The 17265-nt window shown below is 32.6% G+C and overlaps 1 long non-coding RNA gene across 1 annotated transcript; it reads left to right on the top strand.

Annotated features, from left to right (window-relative positions):
- Positions 1 to 2582: 2582 nt before the first annotated feature.
- Positions 2583 to 4263, top strand: LOC148274869 (uncharacterized). The gene is made up of 3 exons (XR_015824176.1): positions 2583 to 2736; positions 3260 to 3438; positions 4042 to 4263. It is a non-coding gene; the product is annotated as an uncharacterized LOC148274869 (long non-coding RNA).
- Positions 4264 to 17265: the final 13002 nt, after the last annotated feature.

Genomic DNA, 17265 nt, shown 5'->3' on the forward strand with positions numbered 1-17265 from the left:
AAAAATATTTTTTTTCTACAAAAAATACAGAAAAATACCGTATTCTAACGTATTAAACCGTTTCTTACACATATATGGTGAATGGTAATTATATTTATTTATTCATGCATTTCATAATATATACTGTTTTTTGTTCACTTTGCCCAGCTGTATGAAACAGTACTAATGATTTTCTTTTTGTATTACTGTAGAATATTTTATTATTTAAACTTTCTACTTAATATTCCGTAAATTTTTTGGTTCATTTTTTTAATATTTAATTTATTTTAAAAACATTTAAGTTTGTAAGTGAAAATTCTTGATGGAAGTTCAATGTAATTTATTATACAAATAAAAGACGAGTGATATTTCAATCTACAAATTTGGAATATCTAGTTTAATTTTATTTAATTTACTTTCATATAACTTTGAATTATCTATCCTTACATCTGTTTTGCATTGAACTCCTTAATAAAGATACCAGTCTCGAAGTTGTCGCGATAGCGATGAAACCGGTCACTGGATATTCCAAATTTGTGGATTAAAGTATCACTCTTCTTTTATTTATGTAATTTTTTATTTTATTAATCTTGGGTATAAGGAAATTTATGTTTGTAAAATTATTTTTTTTAAATATTAAGCCAAATATGTTAGTATTATTAATGTTTGTAAAAGGCAGATTTGCCGTTTATGTTAATAAAATAAAATACATAGTTTTTAACTATAAAATATCAATGGTTATAATACAGTCCTTACAATCAAATATTACTAATCAGGTGATTATACAGCCATTTCATTAAGAAAAACTACCGACGCCTACCGTATTCTACCGTATTATAACAGTAGAATACGTTTCTTGCACTAAACTACCCATGGTATAACTACCAGCCTCACATCTCTACCGCTGACCTATTTCGAAATGGATGAGAAAAAAAAATTGTACCTTTTTTTGACGTAGTTATTATTAGACTGAGTTTTTCTACTGACATTTCTTGGTGGAACTGCATTTTAACCAGTCTGACGATGTCGGTCACAACGAAACCCGGTTGCTGGTAAATATTATGAATAAAAGTAGAATGAAACTGTGTGCGTATTTTCATTATTATTTATTTATTTATTTGGCAATTGTAGTCTGCATTACTTTATGGGCTGGTTTAACCCATCATGTAATTCAGATTGTAAATATAAGTTAGAAGTTGATGAATAGAAAGCAGATAGCTGCTAAACTGCCGATGTGTACAGAAAAATATATCCATATTATCCGCAGAAGCCGTACTCAGCAATCGAATTGCCCTGTTAATGGGAGAACTCCAAGAAAAAAATAACGGTGAGATTCGAGGGTGTTGTAATCCAGCGTCCTTGCTAGAAATAATGATGGGTAAAATAATGAATAATTATTATTTTCTTTAAGATACAAGTATCGCAAAAATTGCTTTGGAACCTTCTCTATTTTAAGGATGTGGTTTGATTCAGTAGTCATCCGTTATGAGCTTTGGTAAGGTGCCAAGAATCTTACCCATATAGTACTGGCACTAAACAAGAGTTGAATAATCGGCATTTCGTTTTGACCGAGTAAGGTTCCAGTTACATTTATACAGCTATGTTTTGAGTAAGTCCAAATATTTTCAGACGGGCTGGATTACCTCTCTATTTGGATCAGTAGCCCAGTAGGTGAATTGATTCAACTGGACGAATCGCATCCACATGATAAACGTTTCAGCTTTTTTACTTCGCAAAAGTCAACAGATGGAAGCGTAGAGGAAATGTATATGTTAAAACATAGGTGGAATTGAGAATATTACACAGTGTAAAAATTGGCCACTTAAACCAGCCAATGACAGGTCATAAGCCCTGTTAATGCCTAGATTTCCATATTCCGTTCTCAAAAGTGTTTTCCCCTTCTGTTGCCACAAATTCAGCATTTTTGCAGTTTTAAAATATCGATATCGTTACGATCTTTCGACGAAGCGATCGCGAACATCGTCATTCGGTTTTCGTGCACAGAACTAACATCATTACGGGACTAATTTAGTCTCCGTACATCTTCTTCTCTCGTCTTCTTGTTCCTCGGGGAATGCTGGCTACATTCTGTGTAGGGGGTCCATTAGTACACCTTCGGAAAGGCGGGAGAAAATATGCGAAAAAACATTTTAGCGGCCGCAAACACGGTGCAAACGCAGTCGTACGATAGATTTATTACATCATTAAAAAGAGTTTCTTTTCAAATTCTATTCAGGTCCCCATCGTCGTTAATCAGGAGATTAAGAATGAAATTTATGTTAAGAAAAGCGCATGTTCTTACCTAGGAATTTTAGGTTTTAAACACAAGAGGTATCCGAACTTTTTGAAAAGCAAGGGTGCCTGTTCGTAAATGCTATTCTATGGCTCAAATGTGTTACTATCCAAGAGTATATACATATATAGAGAGACAACAAAACAGTTTACCAATCCAATGCATGTTGCCGGTTATAGCGGAATCATTTTTTACAATATGTTCTGAATGAGAGAAAGGGAGACAAAAAAATCTGTGGGTACGGTCCTCATTTTTTGTTTTGTAGTCGATTTTAGAATTTTACGATGCTCATTTTTTACGTAGGCGGCCAGTATTGTTTCGAACTGTCAAACGCTCTGTCGGTATTTTGATGATTGTTTAACGTATTTAGTGCTAATTACATCAAAATTCATTATGCCGACTTGTGCCATGAAAGGATGTTCAAATAGAACTGGAAAAGGGAGAAAACGCTTCAGTTATCACAGGTATTTATCAAATATTATACATTTTCAAGTTAATACGTTTTTTGGTAGTTTTCAACATAAATGCACCACTATTTTTGTACTATCATTTGAGCAATGATTATAGCATTTGTTTCTATGTAATTCAAATACCTTATACATTGAATTTATGTGATTTAAATCATTTTTTTCAATCGTTTCAATCCAAATATTTCTTTAAATGTTCAAGACACGCAAACTCGACGACCTTTTACCGAGTCAACCGACATCTAGAAATAATTCTTTCTCTTTTTATATCATTGAAAAAATGTGAAATTGCCGTTTATTGAATGTAACTAAAAGAGATGACAATACATCTGCGCCAATTTTGAATGGTATTTTTATGACCACTTTTTGGGCGGCTCTTATAATTAAGAATGCCAGGGCTGCGCATTACCTTAAAATATTACGTTTTCACTTAAATGGTATTTATTAGTGTAATCATTTTATTAATAAATTTATAAGCATAATATAGTTAATTAAGGTTTTTTTTTTGGATTCCCGATAGATGAAATAAGGTGAAATAAATGGATCCATAAGACAGGACGGAACAATTGTCCCCTGAAAATAACAATTGGGTGTGTTCCAACCACTTTCTGTCCATTAATTTGGACAAAAACAAATTATTTGGTACGTGTTATAAATGGTGCTGTACCCCCTTGTTTTCAAAAACTTAACTCGCCGTAGGTAAATATACATTATAAATAAAAATAAATTGCAGAGTCATCTGCAGGCGATTACTAGTACTTAATTTAACTCGGAAGAGTCTTAACTACATAAAATAAAGTAATCTGCTTAATTAAAATACTTAACTTCAATATCAATACATAGATGGCCCTCCAACTCGCTTGTGGATAGTTTCTCAAATTCATAACATAAATACAAAAATCAAAAATGTTACCGGTGTGGATATTCGCTAATAAGCGGAATGGGGAATGTTGTAGTACTTAAAGTGGTCACTTAACCCAGCCAATGACAGGTCATAAGCCCTGTAAACGCTCGAATATCCATAATCCTGAATTTGGAAAAAAATTCTACCTCATCTCTGTAGGGATATAAATAAAAAAATATACATTTATTTCATATTTATATACCATAAAGTCAGAAAAATCAGTGTACGTGCATGAGAAGATGTATGAATGTAGAAGAAGCGAGATCTACATGCAAAGACAGAGTGATATAGTGTTATATCCTCTCTGCCTACCTCTTCGGTGAAACGGCGTGATTTCTCCAAATCTATCCAAAGATACAAGTTAAATTTTTTTTTAAAATAGAGATTACTGTTTTCAGTTTTAAAATCAAACAACGAATATGGAAAATATTATGGAATTGGAGACCCCGTTTAACCAGTTTTTAAAGATGTAAGTTACAACCTGCCATCAGAGCAAGCCAATATTTTTTTCAATATTTTAACAAATTAGTTAATTTTCAAACTTAAAAAATTTTCTTTATTGCAGTTTTACTTGTTTATTATATGTAATTGCATATTTGTTTTTAACATTAACTCATGTACTCAACAATGTTATTTATAATGTTCATTATTGCTTACTTTTGTGTATTAAAAATGTTTTTAGTGAACTTGTTACTAAATTAAAATAAACGTTTTTATTGTACTTCCTACTCCCTACCAATCTCTGTAAAAAATCGCCTTAAGTCGTGCATTTGTGACAACCCTGTTTTATAAACATCTGGAAACGAAAAACGTCTTCACTAAACAAACGACCACGCCCCCTTTTCAAAAATTCTTACAAACTTTGGAATAGTACGGACTCTAAGATGTATATACTCTAAGGTTACTATAGTCCTTAAAATGTAACACGATTAGAATGACAGTTGTCAGAAAAAGTGACGACATAACTTTGTAGTAACGTCAAAGGAGTTATTTATATTGACATATGAAAAATCATTTGTATCTGGCGTGTTAATTGATTTTTTAAATACAATTCTTGAAACATAAATCAACATCTTTATACATATAATTCCGATGTGCGTGTGATGTCACCGTACTCCTCCTAAACGGCTTAACCGATTTACGTGCGGTTTTCAGAGAAATATAGATCTTTGCGCTGTGCGTGTTCGTAGATATTAAAATCATCAATCGAATATGTAAAAAAAAGTTAGAAGCATAAATGTTTTATTCATCGATCTACCAGGGTTGCGTTCGAGGAGAATGCATTTGCAAAAATGGAAGATATTGTTTTTTTGTGTGTGAAAAAAGTTTGTTTTTGAATATTATATATATATATATATATATATATATATATTTGGATAATTTATATAGCGCCGTTTTTGTGAAAATCACCTCAAGGGCGCTGTACAGTAAATAAATATCCCACCACGTCTTGCAGCTACAGAGCGCATGGACGGTTGGGATTCTTGTTCCTCGTCTCCAATTATGATATACAGGAGCTAGATTACAGCACGTCTTGCAGCTACAGAGCGCATAGATAATAAGAAATCTAGCCCCTATTTACAAGTTAAGAGATTTAGTGATATTTAAAAAAAATAAATTACAAACAAATTTATAAAAATAGAAGTTAGATAACAACAAGTCTTGCAGCTACTGAGCGCATGGACGGTTGGAATTCTAGACCTCATTAACTAAATTTGTATATTTGATTGTTGATAACATTTACCTATTGAAGCTAGATTACTAATCGTCTGGCAGCTACAAAGTGCATGGACGAGTGAAATTCTGGCAACTTAAAATTATCAATAAATTTACGAAAACAAACATTGAGCATAATAGTCAATTTGTAAGGTGTTCGTGCTAAAAAGTAAACAATAAAAAACTAAACAGATAAAGCACTTCAACACTATGGATGACAGACCGGTAAAAATATCCGAAGGGTAGCCCTCGTAGATGTTCGGTAGTCACTAGTCACTGTTGCAGTATCGCACATGTGCAAACACATGTTTTTTATAAATTCCTAGAAGATGGTCCGGTCCACGTGCAGTTGCCGAAGGGGGGAAAGAAGTTTATTGTTCCAACGACTTTGTATCCATTTCAGTCTGTATTATTTCGTTTTATAATGAGAATGAAATTCCCGCTCAATTTTATTTATTTTTTACATTATTATTAGACAAACGGATGTATGAGAGTGGTTCGAGGATTGACGTATCATTTTGTGTGTACGAGCATATTGGAAAGAATATTTTAAATCTATTGAGTATTTATCAATAAGTTCACTTTTGGTAGCACTGTTGTAATTCGTCGTGGGAGGTAGTATTCTAGATAGTTAAATCTTGGTACATTCGCATCGCAAATTAATACATTCTTAAACGATTTCAATGGGTTCATGTACTTTTCTATGATTTTAAAGTAGGCGCACTGCTGTTTGAAAGTTTCCGTTATTCACTACTTGTCACATATTTTTTTAGCAAGAAAAAAGCGCAAAATAATGATTAAAAATTAATAGTCTTCTTTTTCCACTTTTTGTTTACACACCGACCACTTATAAACACTAACACAATGTTTGTTTAGCAGTTTACAATTTCATTTCAAATATTAAGCTACGATTGGAGAGATAAACTATAATTCACGCCCAGCCGGTACGGAGGCTGAGCGCGAAGTGTTAACAAACAGCGTTTTTTTTTGGATTTCAATCAGATTCTTTTCTTAAATACCTTTTAATTTCTACCCATTTATTTCTTTTTATTGGATTTTCGGAAACACTAAAATAATATTTAATTCAATACGTTTTAAAAAATCGTATTCCTGGATGAGCACACCCTTTTGTTGGTGAGATGAGCGGAGTTTGACGTTTGCAGAAAGAATGCCATATTTGAGAAAATATTTATTTTATGTTTTGGAATTCAACCATAAACAAGTACCTATGTACCTACTTTTCAATAAAAAGTATTTTGCCGACGCTCGGGCAGGACAACGTCTGTCGGCTAAAAAAAACTAAAATAAACCTAATTATTAATGACGTTTTTACAAGGTTTTTGGGAAATTTCTAAAGATGTAAATTGTGACACCTTTTTATTCTGTCGTAGATTGTTTTGTATTTTCTCAAAGTAAGCACCAAATTATGAGTTAAAAATCATAACGAAGATTTTCAGCTATGAATTTATGAAAAAAAGCCTTTTAAAAATAAATTATTTTAAATTAAAACATGACATTTATTCAATTAGTCATTTCACAGATTGAAAAAAATAATAAAAACAAAAGCACTTTGATAGAAAATATGACATAATTTTTATTTGGTCAGATCAGGTCACCAAACACATTTTTTTTATTTATTTACGAAATCACATAAACGTGATAAGTCGTAAATGCCAAAACGACATGCTTAACGATCGCCTGTATTTATCTACTGAGGTAGTACAGAGCGATTACTAGGCTGACTCTCGATAATATCACAAAACCTAGCGACATTATTTTCGCATCTAGGGGTTCGTTTTATTAAACTGATAGTTATGTCGGAATTTAATTCGACTTCAAAATTTACTTATTGCTCTCTCATATTTTTAATAAACTTTAAAAAAAAAATACCAAACTAAAACCGATAATTTTTTTTAATAAATCATAATTAAAGGAAAAATGTCTCGGTAGAACAAAATTTTTGACCCTTTAAATGCGTAGATAAACGTATCGAGGGGTTCTAGACCCGTCGGTAGAAAACGATGTTACGACTTAAATCAAAACTTGATGGTGGGGTAGTGTATTTTTGTAGTCGGTCGGGAGACTTTTATCTTCAACTATGACGCCATACTGAAACTTTGTCATTTTAGAGCGTAGATATGTGTACCGTGACGTACGCGTCCCCTTGTTTCATATCGATGTACCTACCCAAAACATGAAGGGGAGGGGTTGGTAGTATTTTTTAATTCTTGAAATAACTATATTTAAATTGCTTTTTCTATTTATTTTATTTATTTATTCATATTTTTTCGTATATCTTTACAATTGCTAGAGGGAATTTATCTTCAACTATACCGTCAAGGTGAAGGTATGACGTCTTTATCTCCCCATCATAATCGAGGCCCAGATATTTGAAACTCTAAAGTCCGAAAATTCTCTTTTGCCGTCCGACAAATAATTCGCCCGATCTGATCTCCGCGTGATCGGCGGCCCTAAGCTTTCTAGTAATAACCATTTATTTTTCTTACATCTTCAGATACAACCTCATTCCTTCGCTAATGAACCAACGGAAAACGCGTTTATTTATGTAGTACAAGATTATATTTTATTATTTTCTCCTGGGGAAGTATTTTCACTACAATATTAAGCGGTTTTGTACCGAAAGTATGAAAAGAAGTTACTTGACTGTGATTTATACAAAAAAAAAGAGAATTATTCTTTTTCAACGTGTAAAATTAATTAGTTCACTATTCTATGGGCAATTTAAGAAGGCACTTGTGACGTTTACACGCTCATGAAGTTCTGTAAATATCGTCTGTTAAGTGTTGGAAACAAATGCCGTACTTTTTGTTGTAGTCGCCGAAATAATGCCAATAGTGACGTAAGCAAAAGTGATAACTTCACTATCGATTGACTTTATATCATCATCATTGTCTTTCCGCACCTAATGGTGCATAAAGCACTGCATTAGTACGCCAATCGCAGGGTATCATGATCAGTTTTTTTATTTATTTATTTGACTTTTTGTACAGAATGTTATTTGTACATTGGCGGGCTTATTGCCAAATGGCAATTTCTTCCAACCAACCAATAAAGTTAAAGTTTTATTTTTATAATTCAAGTAACAGAACATATTCAATAGAAAAAAAAGCTTAAAAAGCTAAAGATATGTATATAAAAATAGAAATAATCGTTTTTGTTTATAAATTACCTTAAATCAAAACTATTACTCAGTGGGAAAAGGGAAATATAAGAGGAAAGAGGAAAAAAGAAAGGAGGAGAGATTAAGGAAGAGAAAGGAGATGTTTCTTCAGACGTGATTTAAACAGAGATAATGTAGTAACATCTTTGATGGTGGATGGGAGATGATTCCACAGTCGAGCCGCATGGACACTATGTGAGTTAGAGAAGAAAGAGGAATTGTGGATGGGTATTAAGAGAGTTCCTTGATAATTAGAACGAAGAGGTAAACCATGAACTGATAAGCGTTGAAATTTTTTACGCAGGCATATAGAAGCGTTAGGACTATGAAGAACATTGAACAGAAGTGAGAGGGAGTGATAGTCTCTCCGCTGTCTAATTTTGAGTCATTTCAGTTGCCTACGATAATCAGAAATGTGGTCATATTTCCTAAGATCAAAAATGTACCTTATGCATGTATTCTGAAGTCGTTCAAGTCGTTCGAGTTGCTCACAGCTTAAATCAGTCATGGAAACATCAGCGTAATCTAGAATGGGCAGTAGTAATGCTTGTACAAGGGCGCATTTAGTATTAATGGGTAAGAATTTTTGCAACCTTCCAAGTGAGTGTAGACTGAAGAATATTTTGCGGCTTAATTCATTAGTATGAGCTCCCCAGCAGAGATGTTCATCCATTTGTACTCCTAGATTGTTTACGGATTTCCTGTATTGAATATTGGTATCATTGACAATAAGAGGATTAAGTGAAGGTATGTCTAGCTTACTAAGCAATCTTTGACTACCCGCAAACATAATTTGTGTTTTAGATGGGTTTATTAGTAAACCACACTCTTTTGTCCATGTTGACACGCAATTTAGTGTATTAGACATCGATTCTATTGCTTCGCTGGTGTTTTCATGTGTGTAACATTAAAGTAAGGTGATCAGTCTTTCGTTTTAGGTACCAGTCTAGGAACTATGAAATATTCTAGTGTAACACCCTTTTAAATAATATTTCATATCAACCATGTTGAGGATTGAACCCAAGACCTCTTGCATGGTAGGCAAATGCGCTGACCATTACACCACGAGGCCGGCTGTATATTGCGTTTGTTTATTTTTGGGAGTTTGTAATAGGATTAATCAAATTTAAACGATGATTATTTTGGCGTCGACCTTATTTATGCGCCAATTAAAAATTAATAAGCTTAAAAAATAAAAGGTTTTATTATGCGTGATGGTCACTTATTTAAATTTATTTATATATACGCCCAATAGGCATTTTTATGGACACATTTATACATAGAAAATAACTGTAAAAAAAGTAGAAAGACACAATGTTATATATAGTAGACTCGGTGGGAGTGGAAGCGGAAGAGAGGTGTTTATAATTGAATTCGATTCAGTGATCGTTTGAAAGAAGACAACTTGCTATCAAAGAAATCAAGACTGGTATGTTTGTTGGCAGACCTGAGGATTCTGGGCGTAGGGGAATGAAAACCATAGTTAGTTCTATGGTTATCGCTATGAAAAAGTAAGTTTCGTTTGAGGTTTCTAGTTGGGATATTTAATATTATTGAGCTCAGTAGTTCAGGCGCATCAAAGAGTGAGTTGAGAATTTTAAATAGGACCATAAGGTCGGATTTATTTCGACGGTCTTTAAGAGAAGATATATTGAAGCTAGTTTCTGGATAAGCCCAACCTCCAGCCTATCTTTCTCAAAAATCGATATTGAACTGATTAAATATTCTTAATGTGAACATCATATACGGAGACCAGATAACAGAGGAATACTCTAGGTGCGAGCGAACTAGGAAACAGAAGAGAGTTTAAGGGTATTGATATTTTTGAAGTCAGTTGTGCTTCTGTTAATAAATCCAAGAAGTTTTTAGGATTAGTTGATATCATATTCAATATGAATTGTAAAAAAAGGTTTAGTGTCAAGTAATACGTACAAAAATCGTATTGAACATATTCAAAATTATTTTCTTAGACGATTAGATTTCAGAAATAATGTTTCATTCTCAAGTAGGACTGAGTCAGCTGATTTTCACAAGGTTCAAAATCTCGCAACTCGGCGTACCATGTTGGATATGAGATTTCTATACAAAATTGTTAATAACGTAATTGATAGCCCAGAAATTGCTAGAGGCATTTCATATCGAGTCCCTGTCCGTAGAACTCGTCAATCTGTACTCTTCGACATTCCTAACTCAATGACTAATTATTTAAAAAATAGCACTCTACGAAGAATACAGATTACCTATAATGACAGTTTTAGTGACATCGACATACTACATTGTAAATACCATATTTTTATCAGATCAGTTCAAGACATTTTAAATTTATCTCCTGCTTGACTTTTAACTTTTAATTTGATTCTTAATTTTGTCTTTCAATTTTAACTTTTTAATTTGAATTCTTAATTTTAACTTTTAATTTAAACTTTTCATTTTAATTTTAACTTTTACTTTTGATTTTAATCATTTGATTTCAACTCTTAATTTATACTTACCTACATCTACTACCGCATCGAATAATTTATTGTTAGTTGTGATTTTTTTTTACAATTAAATTGAAATGTTCATGGAAGCAGAGAGAGAGGGAGGAAAGTAGAGTAGCTTTACAATGTCTTCTCCTTTTTATGAACTTTTTATGTAATATTTTTATTTTTACTTTTTTAGAATAAAATTATTTTTCCCCTCTCCTCCTGCATTCATTAGTGTGAAATCTGTAATTGGTCTTACTTTTTAAAATTGTTAATTTGTTCCTTGTTTTATATAAAGACTGTATGATTTCATTAATAAATAAATAAATAAATAAATCTAAATCTCGTATACTAGACACAGATGATAATATTTCATCGTTCAGTGAGTAGTCGTATATGATTGGATTTTTCAGACGAAAAAATCTTAAAACCTTGCACTTACTTAAGTTGAGATGTAGATTATTGGATGCACCAGCACCGGGTGCTAAAAGACCTTTCAAAATACGCGTCAGTTTCGATAATCACTTCTTTGTTTGAGCTGAATCTTTTTCCTGCGAGCCATTTTTCAAGTTTGGAAACAGAAAAAAGTCACTAGGAGCTAAATCTAGACTATAAGGTGGATGATCAACCAATTCAAAGTGTATTTCACGTAATTTCAGCATCGTATCTAATGCTGTGCGAACCGGTGCGTTGTCTTGAAGAAAGAGCACTTTTTCTTATTTAAATGTGGTCGTTTTTCCTTGATTGCATCATTCAATTGATCCAATAATGCACGATAATAATTTCCTGTGATTTTGGATCCTTTTTCAAGAAAATCTATGAGTGATATTCCGAGTGCATCCCAAAATACAGTGGCCATAACCTTGCCAACTGATTTCACCGCCTTTGCCTTCTTCGGAGCACTTCCACCAGCTTCCACCCATTGTTTCGATTGATTTTTGGTTGCAGATGTATAGTGGTGCACTCACGTTTTATTGACGGCAAAAATCAACAGGATTACGCCTTATCATGTCTAAACACTGCTGTGAAGTGGTATCTCGAACTCGTTTTTGTTCGACAATGAGCAAACGCGGCACCCATTTTGCCGTTAGCTTTTTCATATGCAAATGTTTATGCAAAATGTTGAACACACATTCATATATGTTTATTATTTCAACAATCTCACACAATTTCACTTGGCGATCATTCATAACTATATCGAGGATTTTCTTGATATTTTCTTAAGTAACCACCTCTTTTGGCCTTCCTGTTGATGGTATTGTTGCAGTGCTTGTTCGGCCGCGTTTAAATTCAGCAATCCAATATTTAACCATGTAATCTGACGGAACAGACTCACCGTAATGTTTATCGAACTTTTCTTTTGTCTTTTTCGCCGTTTTCCCTTTCAAATAATAGTGTTTAATCACTGCACGAAATTCGCTTTTTTCCATTTTTTAAGAAACACAAAAGTCGTTTACTTCAAACGACTACAACAAATAAACTAATCGATGAATTTGGGTGACATTTTAACAGCTGCCGTTTGACAGATTGCAATTTGGAAAAAAATATATTTTTTGTTTTTGTTCTGCCATCTAGCGCTAGGTAGTTTCATTATCAATACGCTCTTGTATATGTCTGTAGATTAATTGTATGTATTGAGAAATTAGTGTTATGTATACGCGCTGATCCGGCCACGTAATCCGGACATATTCAGAGCTGATCATTTCTCCTCCGATACAGGATATTGTGACCCAATATCTCGCATGTGTAGACAATATGAAATGGTACACAAAAGAACCGAGAGAAACATTTATACAGAGAAAACCCGATACAAAAGGAAGGCTTTACAATTTATTGTTCGTGTTTTAGATCGTCTTTTGTCTGTTTTAAATACTCACTTCTCATTTAATCATTTGCTGCATGTATCTACAAAAAATATACTTTTATTGTTATTAACTGGGCGGAGGAAAAATACAGTTCGGTATGTGAAACGGAATTAGAACCCTGAAGCTTAATCACAAATAACTATCGACGTGCTTAAAAACATGCTAATCAGCTGATTTCGATAAGTGATCTGATAAAGATGTTAAAAAATATGAAAAAAAATATAATGAATAATTCTGAGATTGTGATGAGCATTGGTTTGTATGTTCCTGATAATTACCTAAGACAGCGCCAGCATAAATTGTTTCATATTCTGATATACGGAACCAATCTGCCTATGGTTATGCCTGTTGGAAGGGCTACCGCTATGTTTAACAACATCGCTCTGGATATTGATCTGTTCCATGTATCCAAAGGGGCTTTCCGGAGCAGGATTCTCCTACTACTTTGACATGAATCTCTTTCATATTTTTTTTTCTTTTTTATAGTATGTACGTATTGAAAATATTTTTGTAATGTATAAGTTATATTTATATAAATTAATTGAATTGAATTGAATATTTCGCGAAGTTATTAATGGTTGTTTGTTTGTTGGATTATTGGTAATAATTATTTTAATTAAAAATAACTAGGTATTTTTGTACAAATCCATATAAAAAGAAGCCGTGTACCTGTACATACTTTAATACTTATATGCATGGATGTACATGCAGGTACAAATTTTGAAAAAAAATGTAGCTTACCTATAAAAAAAGTCACCGTTCGCCACTGCCATGACGTCGACCCCGCAGAACTCACAACGACATAAAAAGCATTTTTTCGATAATTTCAAGGCATTGTTTTTGAAGTATTGTTCTGAATAAGCACCCCTTTATTTCGCTTTACCGACTTTGAAACTTCAGTAATTTACATTGTCTAAAAAAGTTGATTTTTCTACAAATAATAGTAGTTTGGCGGAGGCAATATTGAAAAAGTTTTTTAAGGGATCAAGACGTAAAAGGATGATTATAGACAGAGGTCAATAATCAAACAAAGGGTATGTTTTAGTGACGCGATCAAATTTAATGAAAGTCACCAGCTTTTATTACTACTACTACTTCTAGGGGGTTAAATCCAGTCTTTGTCTACAAAAATTCGAACGAACTTGTAACATTGTTGATGACAACTTGTTTAATTAATGAATTCGTTTGTTTCAAAATGTAATAATTGTGACACCGAATTAAATGGTCAATTTTTCAAGTAGGGCTTCGAGAGGCGCCATAATGTTTTGCCATTTATTTTAAGAACAAAGAAATCAGCCGAACAGCTTTTGAATGAATTGATATCTTTAACAATTCTGGAAGAAAACAGAAATAATCTTCCCTAACCACGGCGATTCATCCTGAATTTAAAACAATAAGCTTTATTCATTGTATGACAAAAAGACGCGTTACTCCTATACTAGCAACATTAAAGATTCAAGAAGCAAACTTAAAAATCTTCGTTGAAGGAGTGACTGAGATATTTGCGAAAAACTCTGAAAAAATAATTGCGAAATTTGTAATTATGCTTCACCAACTCAATGGAGATGCTAAGTTTGCAATGTCGAGTAGTATAATTGAAATCTGTTTTTGCAAGATTTAGAGACGGTTTTGAATTACGCTATTATATATTTATTTTATAACACTTTATATACATATTTTTAAAGCTGAGAGGTATTTTATCGACGGATCAATTGAAGACAGTTTATTATGCTCTAGTACAGTCAATCATTCAATATTTATTTATTTATTTATTTATATACGGCATTTCTGCCATTTACATATATGTGGTATAAAGAGTACTTAAAAATAAAAATATTTTTAAAAAATCGAGTATGAAATATTAATATACTCGTACTGTACACGTTATTAATTACTTGAAATACATATATATTTTAAAGAAATTATACAATAACAAAATACATTAATCAATCAAATTATAACTATTCCCACCCAATCTTCTGAAGATGATTTGCTCTTTTTCATAAAAACATGTTGGTCACAATTTGCAATAGTTGGATGGGGAGGGGCTTATAACGCTCATCTTAGACCCTTAAAAGTTCTACAGAAAAAAATCATTTAAATAATACTTTATAAACCATCCTTGTTCTCAACTACCGAACTGTTCAAAAAATATAATGTTTTAAGAGTCGAGGATATCTACGGAAAGTGTTGTATGCTCCAGGTGCATAAGGAGAGCCTCCCATCGGACCGTCTTACGGGAAGGTTAAGAACAGGATGCCTTGCTCTACAGAGAACGTAAAAAATCTCTTTGGTTCAAAATGTACACTATTTTTTAACATCTTAGCACTGTTGTTGTAGGAAAAAATACAAATCTATCAAATAAAAATACAAAAATAAAAACATACTGCAAAAAACCGTTTTGCCCCACCGGGTGTACAAAATGACATACGATATAAACTTAGATGGGATGATTATTCAACACTTTTTAAAAACAGAACTGATTAGTTTTTTTATGAATATTAAAGAATTAAGATATTAAATACACACTTCACAAACAAAAATCTTGTTTTTTTTTATTTAAACCAGCACATTCTGCATGAAACCAGTTTCCACACTTTATGCATTTTAACCATATTTCACCTGGCTTTGATCTCGTTTATAACTCATTACAATAAATGCATGAGCAGTCATCTTCATCGTCTGTAAGTAGAAGGTCTTCAGTGTCTGAATCAATAATATTTTTTTTACATATACCTTGTTTACACTTTTCCTGGATATGTTTTTTGGAACCTTTAGCTTTAGCCTCTGATATATTTGGAGTTGTATTCAAATGTCATGTTTTACGCACATAATTGCGAAGCATTGTTATTCTTCTAAAGAAATAAAAGTATTAAGTGGGGAAAAATGACATAATATATCATTTTACCCAACCGGTACATATGTCGTTTTGCCCCACTGCGTGAGTTTTTAAAAACATTAAAAAATATCACATTGCACTTAGTAAATTTTAACAATATTAAAGTTTATCATGAAGATTAATAATGACACAACATATCCTTTCAGTTTGTGTTGTAGAATAATACAAATAAAATAATAATAATATCTTCGGTGTCCGCGCAACAAAAATATTGTTTTATTTCACAAAATAACCCGCAACACGTCCTCCTCGGGCGGTCGCCATAAGCGTCCTAAAAATTGGTGAGTATTTATGTGTCGTACCAGTGCTCATTTTAGTGCAGGTTCAAACATGACCAAGAGTTTGGTTTCTGAGATATGATTACTGTGTCATTTTACCCGCCTATGTCATTTTGTACACCCTTCCCCTATAACTTTTGGAAATCACCTAGACGGTACGTAAACATAAACATTAATACATTTAACATAACAGTGTTCTATTACAAAATTATGAAATAATATAATAACAATATATCTACACTAACAATATATCGTTTGAAAGAAGACAACTTGCTATCAAAGAAATCAAGACTGGTATGTTTGTTGGCAGACCGAATTCTGGGCATAGGGGAATGAAAACCATAGTTAGTTCTATGGTTATCGGTATGAAAGAGTAAGTTTTGCCTGAGGTTTCTAGTTGGGATATTTAATTTTATCGAGCTCAGTAGTTCAGGCGCACCAAAGAGTGAGACAAAACTTAAAATCTTATGATAATTTATGAAAACATTATTAAATAATTATACCATGTTTTGAGTATGTCCAAATGCTCACCCACATGATAAAGGTTTCAGCCCCTTTACTTTACAAAAGTGAACAGATGGAAGAGTTGAGGAGATCAGGATGTTAAAACATTGGCAGAATGATAATGTTACACAGTGTGAAAAGTGGCTACTTCAACCAGCCCTGTAAATAACTAGACTCCCATATTCCCCTTTCAAAAGTGTTTTCCCTCTCTGTCGCAACAAATTGAAATAATAGAGAATAATGCGTAACTTAGAGAGAACTCAGAGTAATAATGCGTAACTTAGAGAGAAGCCCAAACGTAGGAAAACCATCATATGACTATCGTCAGGTTGAGAATTGCCAAATAGATATTAATTTGCATTGTAAATACTTTTTTAATCGGGTTGTGGTCCCGTGGCTAGTGTCTCGGACTCACAGACCAAAGGTCCGTGGTTCGAATCCCACTCTACCCCAACTTGATTCCATTTTCTAATAGTGAGTTATTTACAACTTGTTGAAAATGGCCCTCAAAATTAAATATTTGGGTAAATCATAAGAACGTAAATATTTCTTTTTCTTTAAAAAAAAAAAATGGTTACCTGTGTATTTATCATTGCAGGGTTATTCCAATCCATTTTTTTTATATTTCGCCTATAGTTATTTTATAAAACTGAAAATACATATGTGTGTTTATTTTTTATTTATTTATTCATTTTATTCACAATATATTTATAT

The sequence above is a fragment of the Micrasema longulum genome, unplaced genomic scaffold (assembly GCF_059751315.1).
Source record: "Micrasema longulum isolate JH-2025_06_02 unplaced genomic scaffold, ASM5975131v1 h1tg001563l, whole genome shotgun sequence".
Lineage (NCBI taxonomy): Eukaryota > Metazoa > Arthropoda > Insecta > Trichoptera > Brachycentridae > Micrasema > Micrasema longulum.